Source organism: Nilaparvata lugens, unplaced genomic scaffold (genome assembly GCF_014356525.2).
Source record: "Nilaparvata lugens isolate BPH unplaced genomic scaffold, ASM1435652v1 scaffold3842, whole genome shotgun sequence".
In the NCBI taxonomy this organism is placed as follows: domain Eukaryota; kingdom Metazoa; phylum Arthropoda; class Insecta; order Hemiptera; family Delphacidae; genus Nilaparvata; species Nilaparvata lugens.
Genome location: NW_024090478.1, coordinates 1 through 16,276, shown reverse-complemented (window position 1 = coordinate 16,276; position 16,276 = coordinate 1). Strand labels below are relative to the sequence as shown.

The window sequence follows — 16,276 nt, the reverse complement described above, 5'->3', positions numbered from 1 at the left end:
TATTTTTTATATTTTAAATTGTTCTTATATAAAATTATTGTAAAGCAATAGGAAACTAAAATCAAAATCTGAAATCGATACTTGAAATCGATGCAGGAGCTTCGTAGAGGAAATTATCGATATCAATAAACTGATAATTCTATTCACCATCGATAAACATCGATTTATCCTGCACCAATGAACTACGTCACAGGCTATCACAGTGTTGATACTATCGTAATCGTTTAAAGTACCGTAATATAAATTATTTACTATAAAATAATTATATTCTGAGACAAATTTTATTTAAATTAATGTTTTTATTTAAATTAATGTTAGAAATGAGCAAAAATACAAGATACAAGTATTTCAACAGTAAATAAAGAGTAAAAATACTGACTAAGTACTGAAAATAAGGTTAGTTCATGTGAGATTTTCGAAGTTCCTTTATTATTATATAGAATTATTTTTTTGAGTTAAAATTAGTCTAGCGACACCTATTTTTTCTTCCTCTTTCATTTAAAAAAAAAATTGAGTTGATATCTTCAAAAATAGTGGGGCTACAAATGTGCCGTAATTAGTAACGTTAGCCCATCTTTTTAACTACATTTTAAACAAAATAATAAAGTTAAGAAGAAGAATTAGCTAGTCAACAGTTCTAGTCGAGATACCGAGCCGGCCGGTTGTTTTTCGCTCCGCTCTTATCTCTATGATAAAACTGTGAATCGAAATTCGGACTGCCATGCTGAGTTAACTAGTGTTTCTAACTGAAATAGTATTAACCGAGTTAGATATTCCATACAATAGTTGAACTTTAAATTCTATTCCAAGTTTATTTGTGACGTGTTACTTCCTCTATTGATATGAGTTCATGTGGAAAATGTGGTCAGTCAGTGAGCCGTTTGGCTACCACTCCAAAACTTCTCTGCGAAACCTGTAAATCTTATTTCCACCTCGCATGTGTGAACGTCAGGGAAGAAGACCTATCATTCTTCAAGGATAAAGCATGGAATTGCTTGTCATGCATCGATAATTTACGATCCACAAGGATGTCAAGCGACTCCACGCCGGTTAAAATAAACAAGCCTTCAGGTAACACCGTCACTTCAATTTCAACTGAATTGTTTGAGAGTTTAATGAACGACTTCACGAGGGACTGGAATAAAAAGCTTGATGGCTGTCTTAATGATATCAAGGGAATGATAGGATCCGGAGAGACAAAGCACGAAGAGCTCAGGAAAATTGTTTCGCAACAGAGTAACATAATCGAACGTCAACAAAACCTCATTGACTCACTCAGAGCTGATCTTCTAAGCACTCAGCGTCGCCTACAAACGGCCGAGGAAAAAATAGACGAGTTAGAGCAGTATTCGCGGCGTAACACCATTGAGGTTCACGGAATACCTGAAACGCATAATGAGGAAATAATGGACACAGTGAAGGAGGTGGGAAAGTCGTTTGGCTTCAATATATCTCCGGACATGATAGACGCCTGTCACCGTCTCAAGCCATTCAGAGAACGAACTGGGATGAAGCCGACACCCTCAAGTATACTGGTGAAGTTCGTGAGGCGCCGCGACGCTGATCTCATGATGGAGCTGAGGAAGAAGCAGGGCATGATAAGAAGACACATGATTCGAGGATTGGATGGCCAGGATCCGGTTTTCATCAACCGTAGTCTGACGGCGGAGAGGAGGAAACTCCTTGGTTTGGCCCGCCAGCTGAAAAGGGACGGCAAAATAAACGATGCCTGGGTAGATCATGTGTGCAAAATTCGAATTAGAAAGGAAGTTGATGGGAGGACTCTTGTGATACGGAACGCTGAAGACCTGAAATTTCCATCTCTATAGGACAGTTTTCCTATCAACTGATACAGCCTAATTGATTAAGTAATGTTCGATTAAGCTATGAAAAATAGTTGATTAAGTGAAACTTGTGAGTATTACAAAGTCTTCTTTATTAGCATTCAATCTATATAGAGCATCATTAATCTATGGAATAGGTAAAAGTGAACTTTTAATTCACATAAATACATTTTCGGAATTCTAATTAAAACTCTACTTTTCCACCCTATTTATTTTTATTGGTTCATGGCGGTCTGAATGGAAGTTTTCTTCAACTACTATACATTATCTTTTATCTTTTATATTTTTATCTTTCATTGTTCAGAGATTATTTTCTTCTATTCCCGTGTGATGAACAATTTTGAAGATATTGATGATTCACTCATATATGGTAGCAAGGATACTATTGAGGTAGATAATTTCTTTTCTTTCAATCCTTTTAACTATCATCAACAGGCAAATAGGCTTTTAAATGTACTGCATATGAACATCCGAAGTATTGGAAAAAATTTTGATGAATTCCTTTATTATATTAACAACATTAGTACTAGATTTGATGTAATTGTTTTAACGGAAACATGGTTGGATGATTCAGTTGGTTTTCATTTTAATATTGATGGTTATTCTTCTATAAATCAGTCTAATATGTACACCAAGTGTGATGGTTTATGTGTATTTGTGAATAATGACATTAAGTTTAATAAGATGGAGGTCAATATTAAATTTGTGAACTCAATAGCAATAGAATTTGAACTTGATAAAAAATGTTACAAAATACTAGCACTTTATAGATCACCGTCTCTAGACGTCAACGAATTTCTTATCAGCTTGGAATCTTATCTCCAAGCAGAGAGGTCTGGGGATTCTACCGTGATAATAGGTGACTTGAATATAAATATAATCAATAATGATTATCTAAGTAATGAATACCTTGGTGTATTGCACCTTAACGGATACAAATCATTAATCAATAAGATAACACGTTCACATAATCTCAGCAATAGTTGCATTGATCATATATTTTTTAAGACAAATTCCGTGGAAGAAGGCGATGCGTTTGCAACCGTCATAAAAACTGGTATAACTGATCATTATTGTATTACTTTCCATATAAATCTCACTTCTAATACTGATCACAACCATCCAGATAATAATAAAAATTCATTAACAAAAATTAACTATGAAGGGCTGATTGATGATTTGGGGAAGGAGAACTGGGATTACTTAGAAATGACTGATAGAAGTAACATTGATGAAATGGTAGACATATTCATTAAAAAATTGACATATCTTCTTGATAAGCACACTAGAAAAATTGAGCTTCCACATAGGAAGAGACCATTAAAGAAGTGGATCACTCCAGGCTTGGTAAGTGCAATGAGAAAGCGTGATAAAATGGCCAGTAAAATTAAACAACAACCGTTTAATGAGACCCTAAAAAATCAATACAGGATTTATAGAAATACATTGAATAATCTAGTCAAGAATGCAAAGATAGAATACTTTAATAACAAATTTCAATTGTACAGGGGAAATACAAAGAAGACTTGGGAAAGTATCAGAGAAATTTTAGAGATTCAGAGAAAGAGTGATATTGATCCAAACTTCGATGTTGAAAGATTTAATGAGTTTTTTGTCAGTGTAGGTAAAAACTATGCTGACAAACTAAGGGAAAATATAGTAAATGTAGAAACTCCAATTCCTTCATCAACTCCTCCTGTAAACAGCTTTTATTTATATCCCACAAATTCGGTTGAAATCGGTCACATAATTAATACTTTGAACAGCAACGCGTCTCCAGGTTTGGATGGATTCACAGGTCACTTTCTCAAACAAATATCTACCTATATTATAAGACCCTTAGAAATAATAATAAACAATTGTTTTAGTAATGGATATTTTCCTAAGCACTTCAAAACAGCAAAAATTATTTTAATCCATAAATCAGGTGACAAATCAAACCCTGCAAATTACAGACCCATTAGCTTACTCAGTAACTTGGCAAAAATAATGGAGAGACTTCTAAAAAAGAGGTTGATGGACTACCTGAATAAACAAGACTTCATAGCAGCGAATCAATTTGGTTTCCAGTCAGGAAAATCTACTAAGGATGCTGTTATGTTGTTGACAAATATAGTAAACACAAATTTCAATAAAGGGTATAAAACTGTAGCGATATTTCTAGATTTAGCTAAAGCTTTTGATACCATACCACATGCAACTTTGATAAACAAGCTCGATGGTTGTGGTATACGTGGGTTAGCAAAAAACTTAATCATAAATTACCTGGAGGATAGAATGCAAACAATGACCTTCAATAATAATATAGACACACGTAAACTGACAAGTTTTGGGTTACCTCAGGGAACAGTATTGTCTCCTTTGTTGTTCCTCATTTACTTGAATGATCTTGTAAAACTAAATATCCCGAACATCACCAAAATATCTTTTGCTGATGATACGGCATTAATATTTGCAGGTTCATCATGGAGGGAAGCATTTAAAAACGCAAATAGAGGCTTAGCACTGGTCAAGGCATGGCTGGATAATCACACACTCACACTAAACTTGCAAAAAACAAAATTCATGGCTTTCTCCCCAACTCAAACTGGTGAACCACCCGCAGACCTATATATTAAGATGCATAATCACGAAATTTCCGACCAAATCAGTGAGACAAATTGTTCGTGTCAGGCAATAGGAAAGGTAGATTTTATCAAATACTTAGGAATAATGGTTGATAGCCACTTGAAGTGGAATTTCCATCTTGAGTATTTGATATCAAAATTGAAATATCTAATATCTGTTTTTTACAAAATAAATTCTTTAAGAGATCTGAACATTATACGAACCATTTACCATGCCTATGCTCACTCTCTGTTCCAGTATGGCATAGAGGTTTGGGGTGGCACTTTTCACTCTCACTTCAATAGAATATTTGTTCTACAGAAACATATAATCAGAGCAGCTCTTGGAAAACCCAGGCTTTACCCAAGTAGACGTCTTTTTGTAGAGTTTGGAGTTCTAACACTGAGGCAGGTATATGTTAAAAACATCATCACATACTTGAATAGAAATAAAGATCTACTAACTTTAAATGCCAATCCCTATGACATCCGTCCATCAGTAAATAATTTATATAATATGTCATTTAATAGATTAACTGTAAATAGACATCAGTTCTCATTCTATGTGGAATTTTATGCCAACAAGGTCCCTAATAATTTCATTACCGGTAAACTTTCCAAAAAGCTTCTTATTGAGATTGATGAGTGGGTGAAAAAGAATATTTACTTACGCCTGAACTGATTTTGATGTTGATCAGGTTGAAATGTATATTTTTTGAAGTGTCAAAATCCTTGCGTTCTTTTTCTTTCAATTTTGTTCTATTGTTTGCACATTGTTGTCTCTTTGTGATATTTTGAAGATGTAATTTGTTTTTGGCAAATAAATCAATTCAATTCAATTCAATTCAATTCAATTCCTGTATTACAGGACTTGTAAGTTTTATGAAACAGGCCCCAGGCCCCTGTTTCATAAAAACTTGGAAGTCCTGTAATACAGGAACGGCTGATTTTATCAGCTGTATTGAGCATGTAATTGGAATGGTGATCCTCCTGTATTACGTGACATAAGTTTTATGAAACAGGGCCCAGGTTTCACTGAGTAATAAAATAAACAATTGCAATGATTTATTGAACGAGCGTTAGCGAGTTCTCACCTTTGACTTACTGAAGGCAAAAGTCGTTGGCCATCTGTTTGTATGTTCTACAATAACATTAGAGAGAATTGATCAATCAGCTTCAAATGTTGAACATGTATTCTTTGAACCTTTTTACAGGTCAAGTTCGTTGGACAGCAGAGTTCACTAAGGCCCGCCGCAAAGTAGACCAACGCTAATCCACGAAAAGCAACCCACGCCGTGGGATGTTTTGTAAACCATTGCTAGGCTTCTCTAGACATCTGTGTAATACATGCAATGAATAATCACTTGTCAGCTGATTGATTATGAATAATTTTATAGCAATGGTTTATAAAACATTCCACGTGGGTCTACTTTGCGGCGGGCCTAACTCCATCGTCCTGTTTCAGGATATACAAATAACATTGAAAGTGCTTAAGAAGAAAAATTTGTTTCGATTTTTTTATCATTTAGTCAGCTGGAATTAATCAGATGCTATTAATGTAATTTTTCAATTCATTTAAAAAAGCTGATGCTACTATTTGGCAGGCTGGTATCACACTGACTGTCCTTAATGCGCCGACACATGATTTCAGCTGAATAATACTCAACATAATTATTTAATTTATAAGTTCTATATTAATGTTAACGTCTGTCTGCCTGTCTATTGACTGTAACATACATGTAATTGATAATACTAATTGTGATAGCAGTTGCTATTACATTGACAAATTTTCTATGACAATTTTTTTTGTTCAGTGTTAAAATTGTGAGTAGAGCTACTATTAGTGTTTACTAACACTCGATTATTCAATGTTGGTACCCATATATTTCATTTTTGTATCACTAGTAGTTCTGTGAACAGTAGACCTCACGCAGTTATAACGACGTCCCAAACCATAAGCACATCCACACTGATACACTAACTATTTATTTGATCAGATCATGCTTACACAAGATTTAATTAACATATAACGCTTTCCAGAATTTAGCGCGAGAAAACCAGAAGACATCTAGGCGCCCAGACGAGCTGTTATAAGTTCTTTGCATCCTATTTAATAGTGCATAAAAATTGCATTCAATGAGGCATGCAATTTATAGTCTACACAGATGCTAATTTTTTACCAAGTTACATAGAGATATTGAATTGCATGCGTCATGGCATGCAATTTATAGTCAACTCGACAGCTGATTTATGATGAATAATTCTATAGTCTGAATTTCACTCTAATATTGACGTATGAAGGAGGCTCCTTTTTCCTTTTATATTATCCTTGAAATGTAAAATTTCCAAAAACCTTGTATATACGTCGACGCGCAATTTAAAAAGGAACATAAATATACCTGTCAAATTTCATGAAAATCTATTACCGCGTTTCGCCGTAAATGCGCAATATATAAACATTTAAACATTAAGAGAATTGCCAAACCGTCGACTTGAATCTTAAACCTCACTTCGGTCAATTAATTATTAGTATTATCTTTAATGTTGAGATCATTGAAACGTTTTCAGATATATGTGCAGGTTTTGTCATTAATTTTCTTTTTAAATTCTGTATCGAAATCATGTATCATATGACCACGTTCCTATTTGAAAAAAGAAGTTGTATTAAAAATGAAGTTGGATCCAAGATGGCGGAGTATAGTTTTGAAGCGATAGAAAGTAGTTTTTTTTCAATTGGAATAGGATCCCCATGGAACCTAATGTCATATCATACTACTTGTAAAAGAGATATTTAACTGTTTCCATAATAATTCTCATTAACTCAGGGTATAATTACAAATTGCGGATTTCTATAACCCAGGGGTCACTAGTTATTCTATTAAAAAACAAATCAACTGTCAGCTGGATTATAAATTACATTCAATATTTTTTTATATAAATACGAGTAGCCCTTACAAAGAAAGCAAGTAATATTGGAGTATGGAGAAAATTCCTCCTACTCTCATAATATTATTATCCTGAAGAAAACACAAATTGAGTAGCTGTATTTCGTCTATTTTTGAAAATTGGTTTTTAATGCCTAAGGGCATTAAGGACCGGTTTCCGAGCTCGGGATTTAGTTAAGTTCTATACTTTAAACAGCTGGAGTTGGAAAATTTGCTTTCCAAAATGGGGCATAGTCCACGTTTAAATTAAATTTTCGAAAAACTAGAAAGTTTTAATTGTGATTAATTCCACAAGAACCAATCAGAGAAGCCGTTCCATCAAAAAGGTCTTCTCTGATTGGTTCTCGTGAAATTAATCACGGTTAACATTTAACCAGATTTTGTGCAACCAGGCTGTATAAATACAGTGTTTCGCTGTAAATGCGGAACACCCATCAAGAGAAAAGCAAAACCGTCAACTTGAATCATGGACCTCGCTTCGCTCGGTCAATGAATAATATTTTATAGTCTCATTATTTCTTTGATCAGAAGTAGATTATGTATATATAGCGATATTGGAGTATGAAGGGTTTCACTAAAATTACTATTGCCCAGGTCAGTAAAATAATTGAAAACGTGAATCTTTTGCTTTGATTGTTTTCTATTATAGATATGGCAACAGGAATTTATTTTGGTTGTTTCTCCATAAAAGTTTTTTATTGATACTACTAGTCTATATATCAATAATAATTTTTATTGATTTAAATACTATTTATATATCATTAAATATTATTTATTACCCCGTCACATTATATTATGATGAAGTGGGGTATCATTTTTTTAAGAATGTGCAAAAACAGTACGGTAGGCCTAAAACTTTTTTCTGATTATTACTTTTGTGAGATAATGGAATAAGTAGGTAATCAATAATATTAAATATAAATAAAAATACTGAAATGGAGTTTTTTTAAACGAATAAGTTTTTCAAAAATTAATATTCTTTTGAGAAAAATTCTCTATTCAAAAATACCACGAAGAAAGTATCCATGTACATTTACTGAATCAAAGCTCGTACTGTATATGTCCAACTACATTTTCTATTTCACTTGTGGCTTCAGTTCCATTGTGCATTATGATCACTTGACCTAAGTTTGCAGGTTGAATAATGAAAAAAATGAATTCTTTATCCGACATTGCAATTGGATTATAATAATGTTGTTTATCCAAGTTGATAAACATTTGAAAAGATATTAGGGAAATATTTTGGGACTGTGACATGATACACACCACACACCTGAAAATAAACTATCCATTTTTTGAATTTTCTAAATATTATTATTACTGTATTTTTGTTTTGTTGTTTTTATTCATTTTTATAATGAAACTTCTTCTGAATGTTTATTTCAAATTTTGATGATTGTAATTTCACACTACTTTGCATGAATTCATTAGAAGTAAAATGATGACATGCTGAACTTCTGAAAGCAAACTATTTCTTTTTTTTAATTCTTTATATCATTATTGTATACAATTTTTGTTTTGTCGTTTATATTATGAGAATCTCACTAGGCCTACATGTTTCTTACAAATTTTGATGATTGTAATTTTACATACTGCATTGACTTATTGATTTAATAAAAAAATATGAACATCTGAAAACAAACTACTGTATTTCCTTCTTTGAACTGCTAGCGCTAGAGTCCATAAGGTAGAATTCTCAAATATTTGTAGACCAAATATTGGAAATTTGAAAAAATAATAATTTTAAATAATTTACTGTAATAATAGAGTATAATAAGATATGATAGATAATAGAAAATAATAATATCAAATTAGTTAATAATATTATAATTAGAACATTTAAATTGTCAATAATATAATATTATATAAATTACAATAAATAATATTATATAATAGTATGATATAGGATTGTTGGATTTTAAATACAGAAAGGAAAAAATCAATTTTATGCTTTTGAAAATAAAAAAATCAACTTTTTAATTAAATTTTTCATAATAAATAATCATAAATATCATGTCTCATAGTTCATAAAACGGCCACTGGAGCGCTGAGCTTGGAATGCTGACAACATGGCCAGCTTGATTTGTTTTGTAATTTCAAATTGAAGATATTTATATTTTATAATAGAAGATTGTTGAAATCAATGATTGATCATTCTATTCAGATTGAAAAAAGACATTTATTAGTAGATTAACTCTTTATTCTTCTTTATTTTGACATTTTTCAAACACTATTATCAAGTTGGCTTAACCGGCAAATTCAAATTCAAGTTATCAACCGGCAAATTCAAATACGGTATGCTATCCATGAACTGGAGAAAACTAAATGATATAGGCTACGAACTATAATAATTTTGAAAATTGATATAAAAAGGGGATATTTGCTTGTTTCAGCTTTGAGTCTCAGTAGGATAACCAACATCATAATTATGTCCAGGCTACTTGATGAATCCATCGAATTATCATAGACTACCCGTAATGAGATTTGTGTTGGCGGTCAACAAAAAAATATACCGTAAGCAATTTTATTGAAAACATGAAGAATAGAGGATTTTACTTTAGTAAACATAATATCTGATAATCGTGTTAGCAATTTGTACCGTAGGCTTATAAATTAGTAGCATACGATTACTGTTGTAGGCCTACTATAGAAAGTATATGGCTTTTTGGCTGTGTGAAAAAGTTTAATGTTGCCGGTTATTTATCAACACTACAAGGGCCAGACCATATTAAGCGTTTTTAGAGTCGGCAAAGCAGGAAGCTCTTCGATTGGTAAAAGAAACGCTTAATATTGTTCTTGTGATAAATTAAATATGATCTGGCCCTAACGTAGAAGAATGAGAACTTTCTTGAAATAGACTGAATACAATTTTTGAAGCTTCAATTAGAAACTCTAAGTTCAATAAAAAACGTTGTTTTGTCTGAGAGCTTGTTGATGGTTATATTTATTTATTAAATGTCCAATGGTATACCTCAAGAAGAAAAACCATCACTGTCCTTCAACACTTCCCATGAATGTTGAGAGATCTAAATTTCTTATTGAAAATACCTAACATAAGGTATTGTATTGTAATTCATATTTGAATCCAATATCCTGGTGACTTGTTTAAAATAATCAATTATATTTTATTCGTCAAGAAAAATAGTTTAATGATGATTCGAATAATGAATGTTCATAATAATTGATATTAATGCCTGAATATAGAAATCAAGTAATAGTAGGCCTACCATTAACTTTCATAGGTATTCTTTTTTTGTAAAATCTCTATTCATCAATAGACTAATTATTATTTCTTATTAGTTAGGGTACCGTACTGAGTCATAGATATACGGTAATAGCCTTTCTATTCTCCTGTGACAGCTAACCATAAATTTAATATATTAATAATATGCTAACTTATTGAAATTAATGTAATGTATAATGATGGAATTGAAGATTATATATTGCATATGAATGAAGAAAAAATAAATTTGAGATTTTGCAAAAAATAAAATTAGAAATACAGGCGTAGGCATACCCAAAGTGACTAAAAATAACGACATTGCCTATTCTGTGGTAAATACTGTATTTTTTTAACTGATTTCAAAATATTATAGATATTATTTGTTACAGATTAGAATCATTAAAGCAAGCCTTGTGTCACACCTGACAATTGAAACAATACTTGTATAGCTTCTATCGACATAGGGTAATTAAAAATGAAGAGTATAATCATAGAGAAACGATAGCATAAGTAGATATCCCATGGTATAGGGCGTTTATGTCGCAACTTTTACTGTTATCCCAAGCCGATAGTTCACGTAGTTCTTTCCTATGCAGCTGTGTGACGCTGGTAGTCTCTCAAATTGTGCCGTTCATAGACTCTCACCCCAACAAAATAGTAAAAATTGACAAGAATCGACAGTAATCGGCTTGAGATAACAGTAAAAGTTGCGACATAAATTCCCTATACCATGGGATATCTACTTACACTATTGTTTCTCTATGGTATAATCAAGTACAACAATATAATTTTATGGATAAGGATAAATGCTGAAGCTGCTGCATTTACACCAAAGTTGTCAACAAAAAAATTTCTCCACAAATAGTTTTCTACATAAAGTTACTGTTCTTTTGTAGAGCAACAGAATAGAGAACTTGTTGCCAAAGAATTGGTGTAATAGCAATTGTATAGTCTGCGTGGACTTGTAGAGGTAGAAGATTTTGTTCACAACTTTTTCAGTGTTTCTCATACTGGTTGGGAAACAAATTTTTTTTTAGAACAAGGATATCCAGAAACTGCCTCAATTTGTTGAGAACTCAGTTAGTTGACAACTCTTGTGTGAATGTGGCCTAACTTTAACAGCAAATTAATTAAACAACTTAATTATTGAGTAATTCTAGTTTATTGCAGAAAAGCTACATAGCCGACATGAATTTTGCATTTAGTAATGAGGCATCTGATCATATAGTTTATTGAAAACCAAATTAATAGTATAAAAAGTTATAACAGCTTATTTCGATTCAGTAAAGTATGACCATCATGCCTCGTTATGCATAGCTAAGCATGATATTACTTTTTTGCAATAATTTACATCAAAGCACATCTTTGACAATCTCGGCAATATATTGATTTCTTGTGTACTAGACAATTAGTAAAATATTGAAAAATTATACTATGAGGGAAGCTTTTTATATTAATGCAATATCAAAATTAACTAGATGATATATAGTGCAGTTAAGGAAAGGTTATAGAGGGAAAAGTTTAGAAGACAATTTTTGATCCCGCAGTAATGTTTAGGGTAGTAAGGGGGTAAACATATCAAAAGTCCCCCCCCCAACCACTTGTGCTAAGGGGGTAGGGGTGGTTCAAAGGTAACATTTTTTGGTTTCTCACATATAACTCGAAAACTATGTATCTGATGTGTTTGGTATGAGGGACTTCAAGTGGACTGTATTATACCAAGTTGAATGAAATGAATGAAACAAATCAAACTCACCGTAAAACTTATAAGAGTAAAACTACTAAATACCTGGTAGCAAGGTAGACGCCAAGAAATTGTAAGACAATGTAACAATAACAAATGATTGCATTTATTGATCTAAGTGGCACTTTACAAATGGCCCTAAGAGTTATGATGACTACACTAAGTAGGAAACAGGACGTTTAATGAAAATCAAAAATAACAAATAGTAAATTTCAATAAGCAGTAAAAAAGGAATTGACAATTGATTCAAGTTGGTTACCATAATACAAAGTATTCATATAATAGTTGTGTGATGTCAAAAATGATAGTGCAATGTAGCAACATTTTCAATATTGCAACTAGTGTCAACTCAGCGGTTCCACACCTTCAACAGAGGGGATAAAGATGTGCACTTTTGCTATGTTTATCTACTAACTAGTCCAATTTAAGCTGCAACGTCAAAAATTGTGTCACAGACACCCGCTTCAAATTTCATTGCCAAATGAATAACTGTTGTAGCATTGGAAATTTCATCCCCTACATTAAAGTTGATATAAAAATGAAACAAAAACTTTGAATAGTGCAATAATACACCATTTCAAAGAGAATTTAATGTTCTACAAACTTACGATACGCATTGATTTTTACGATACATTGTTGGAGAGTTATAGGCCCTGAAAGAGCAAAAACCTGTTATTTCAACAATTGCACACCTTCAAGAGCGAATATCTCGGGAACGGTTCCCGAATTCACAATTCCACTGAACAAAAAGTGTGGAGAATTTATCAAACTTAATTTTTTAATAGTTAGTTATGTCGGTTGAACGCATTGTTCTCAACATATGAGCGCGGAAGCAAAAAGCTGAAAAATTCAACTTTCAAACCACCCTCATCCCCTCTCACTTAACACTAAAGCTATTGCAACACTTGTAGGGAAGTGCGTAAAAGTGATAAATTATACATCAAATTGAATAGAATTTATTGCTCTATGAGCTCATAATCTGCATTGATTTTTCACATCAATTGTTAAAAAGTTACAAGAGTAGAAATAGAAAAATATTGGAGGCGAATATGTTTTTTTTCCAAAAATGTCACACATTTAAGAGAGTATATTTCGAAAACTAGAAAAGTTGTGAGATGAATATTGTAGGAAATTATATAAGCTTTACTTTTGTATGTAACAGCTATGTCCGTAAGATACATAGTTTTCGAGTTATATGCGAGAAACCGAAAAATGGTACCTTTGAACCACCCCACCCCCTTAGCACAAGGGGTAGGGGTGGGGACTTTTGATATTTTTACCTCCTTAACACCCAAAACAAAATTGCGGGGTCAAATATTCATATTCAATAGTCTTCCAAACTTTTCTCTCCATACCCTTTTTTGAGCATCATTGCCTGGACTATATAATAATAAAGTTATGATGTTGGATGCTTGGTTCCTATTGTTAGATGCAGAATGGAAACTTGGTAACACACACGATGGCTTTTGATGTTCACGCTTTCTATCCGTCCATCTACACTGTGTAATATGTTTTGGTGTCTGAAAGAGAAAAAAACAAACGAATTATTGATTGATCGAATGATAAAAAATAAGTTGGTGAAATTTGAAAATAACATTAAAAATTTTCAAGTTCTAGCGATAGGTAGGAATGGTAGAATAAATATTTTGTAATATACTTCTACTTACAGTTCACTAAGCATAAGACCCAATTCACACCAAAGTGGCGTAGAGGATTCTCACACCTCTATAATTATAGAAATATGGTCCAATGGAAACAGAATGGACTTGGTGCTACATCTCTTCTGTTTGGACTATATTATAGGCGTTTTGCGCAAAGACTGATTTGCTTGAACAAAGTGAGGTAGGAACATGGTGTATTGGGTAGACGGGGAGATTTCCAGGGAAGTTAGTGCTGATTTTTGAGGGTATTAATGTAAGTCGGGAATATTCCCATTGGGAAGAAACTTATGATTGAGTAATATTTCTCTGCCCAAGAAACCATGGGAATAAATTGCATTAAAATAGTTTATATTTATCAATTTCAATCACATTTGACAATCATAATCAATAAATCATCCATTCAAAAAAGCAGTGTAAAAAGCTCACAAATTACATAAATTTTTTAGACTTTACTTTGAGTGAATCAGTGATATCCTATATCGATGAATCAAGTTGGGTTAGATAGTATTAATTAAATACTATCGATTTTAATGATTCAAGCAAAGCGTCCCTTTCTTTATTCTTTATCATAATAAGTATTTCTTTATTCTTTATCATAATAAGTATATCATCAAAATGATAGGGAGAGGAAAAATAAGGTGACCCTGTGCTGTTCCTCTCCCAAATTTAGATAAAGTTAGCCTACACATAGTCCGAAATATGTTAAGTCTTGTAGTTCTTCACTTCACAAAATTTTCAGCCCTAGAATATTTTCAAATTTACATGCTCCAAAACCAAGCCTTCGTAGAAAGAATATAACACATTATTATCACAAAAAATTAAATATTCACATACTAATGAAATTTTGAAGGAGCGAACATTCTAGTATGTTCTTTATTATTTTATTTGTGGGTTTAAATTATTGTGAGCTTCTTTGCAAAGTAATAGATGATTTATCATAATTCAATTTCTTGAGCAATACAAGACGAAGTGAACCCAAAATTCAACTTCTTGAGCAATTCAAGACGAAGTAAACCCAATATTTTGTTGACTAAGCTTACTTGACTGTTAGGAATATGAGTATAACAGATTTAATTTACAAGACATAAAATGAAAGTAGCATCATAATAGTGGTACCGTATACAATAATCAAGGATGTGCACCACGCTTTTTGATTCTTTTTACTGGTAAATTATCAAAGTATTACGAATTGTATACTATCAATTTATTTATATATTTGACTAATTTCAAGAAAAAACTTTTATCATTTTTACTTTTTGATATATTGGGCGCTTTGAAAGCGCCAAAAGTTCAAATCTTGGGGTAGATCCATTACATCATAAATGATAGCAAATTAATTCATACTTTGAGGATGGATCTTTCCCAATATTTGAACGTTATGCGCTTTTAACGCGCCTAATATCAAAACGAAAAAATTATGAAACTATTTTTTCCTTGGAAATATTATCTATTCAAGTATCTTGATAGAATTCAAATCAAAATACCTTCGAAATGGAACCAATAATAAGTTTACAAAAGCGTGGCGCGGGGCATTAAATTATTAGAAAATGAATGCTTATTCCTCCTCACACTCATCAAGAAGTGATAAATAATTATTTATTTTTATTCTAATCATTATTATAAATAATTATTATCATAAATAATTATTTATTCTAATCATTTCAATATAACTTGTTTATAACTGTTTATATGATTATCAATAAGTTTAGTTAAAAAGGCGTTTTCTTGGTAATCATACAAAATAATCATAAACTCCGGGCATTTATGAATTTTGGGAATCAACTCCCAGGGAATACATGTTTCTGATCTTGAATTTCTGGGAATTTTGCATCATAAGTTGAGAGATGTTTGATTTGAAATTGAGTTCTTAGTCAATTACCAACTCAATTTAAAATCATACACCCTCTTAAACATAATCACTGACGAAACAATTTATAGGTTTAATGGTCGAGTTAGATTTAATAAGTGGTGTCCAAGATTCAATAATCCATTAGATTTAATAAATGGCCTAGAAACTGGGCATAAGCGTAATATAATCTGACAGTTTTAAATTGGCAGGCAAGTGAAACAAGTTTGAATGTTCTTGTTTGGGGATGAGACTTGTTTAATGGATTCTAGATATTTCCGAATAATAATTGTTCATCTCTAAGACCAATGATCAAGTAACGCATTACTCACCGTCAAAGTATTTTGTGTCTTCATGAACAGGCCTCTCTACACTGACATGGGGGTAGATTACAGACTGCATGTTTT

General features: G+C 32.1%; 1 long non-coding RNA gene across 1 annotated transcript; it reads right to left on the bottom strand.

The window, feature by feature from the left end:
- Nucleotides 1-11,761: 11,761 nt before the first annotated feature.
- LOC120355643 lies at nucleotides 11,762-16,276 on the bottom strand. The gene is made up of 2 exons (XR_005573696.1): nucleotides 16,202-16,276; nucleotides 11,762-13,882 (listed from the first exon to the last, which is right to left on the bottom strand). It is a non-coding gene; the product is annotated as an uncharacterized LOC120355643 (long non-coding RNA).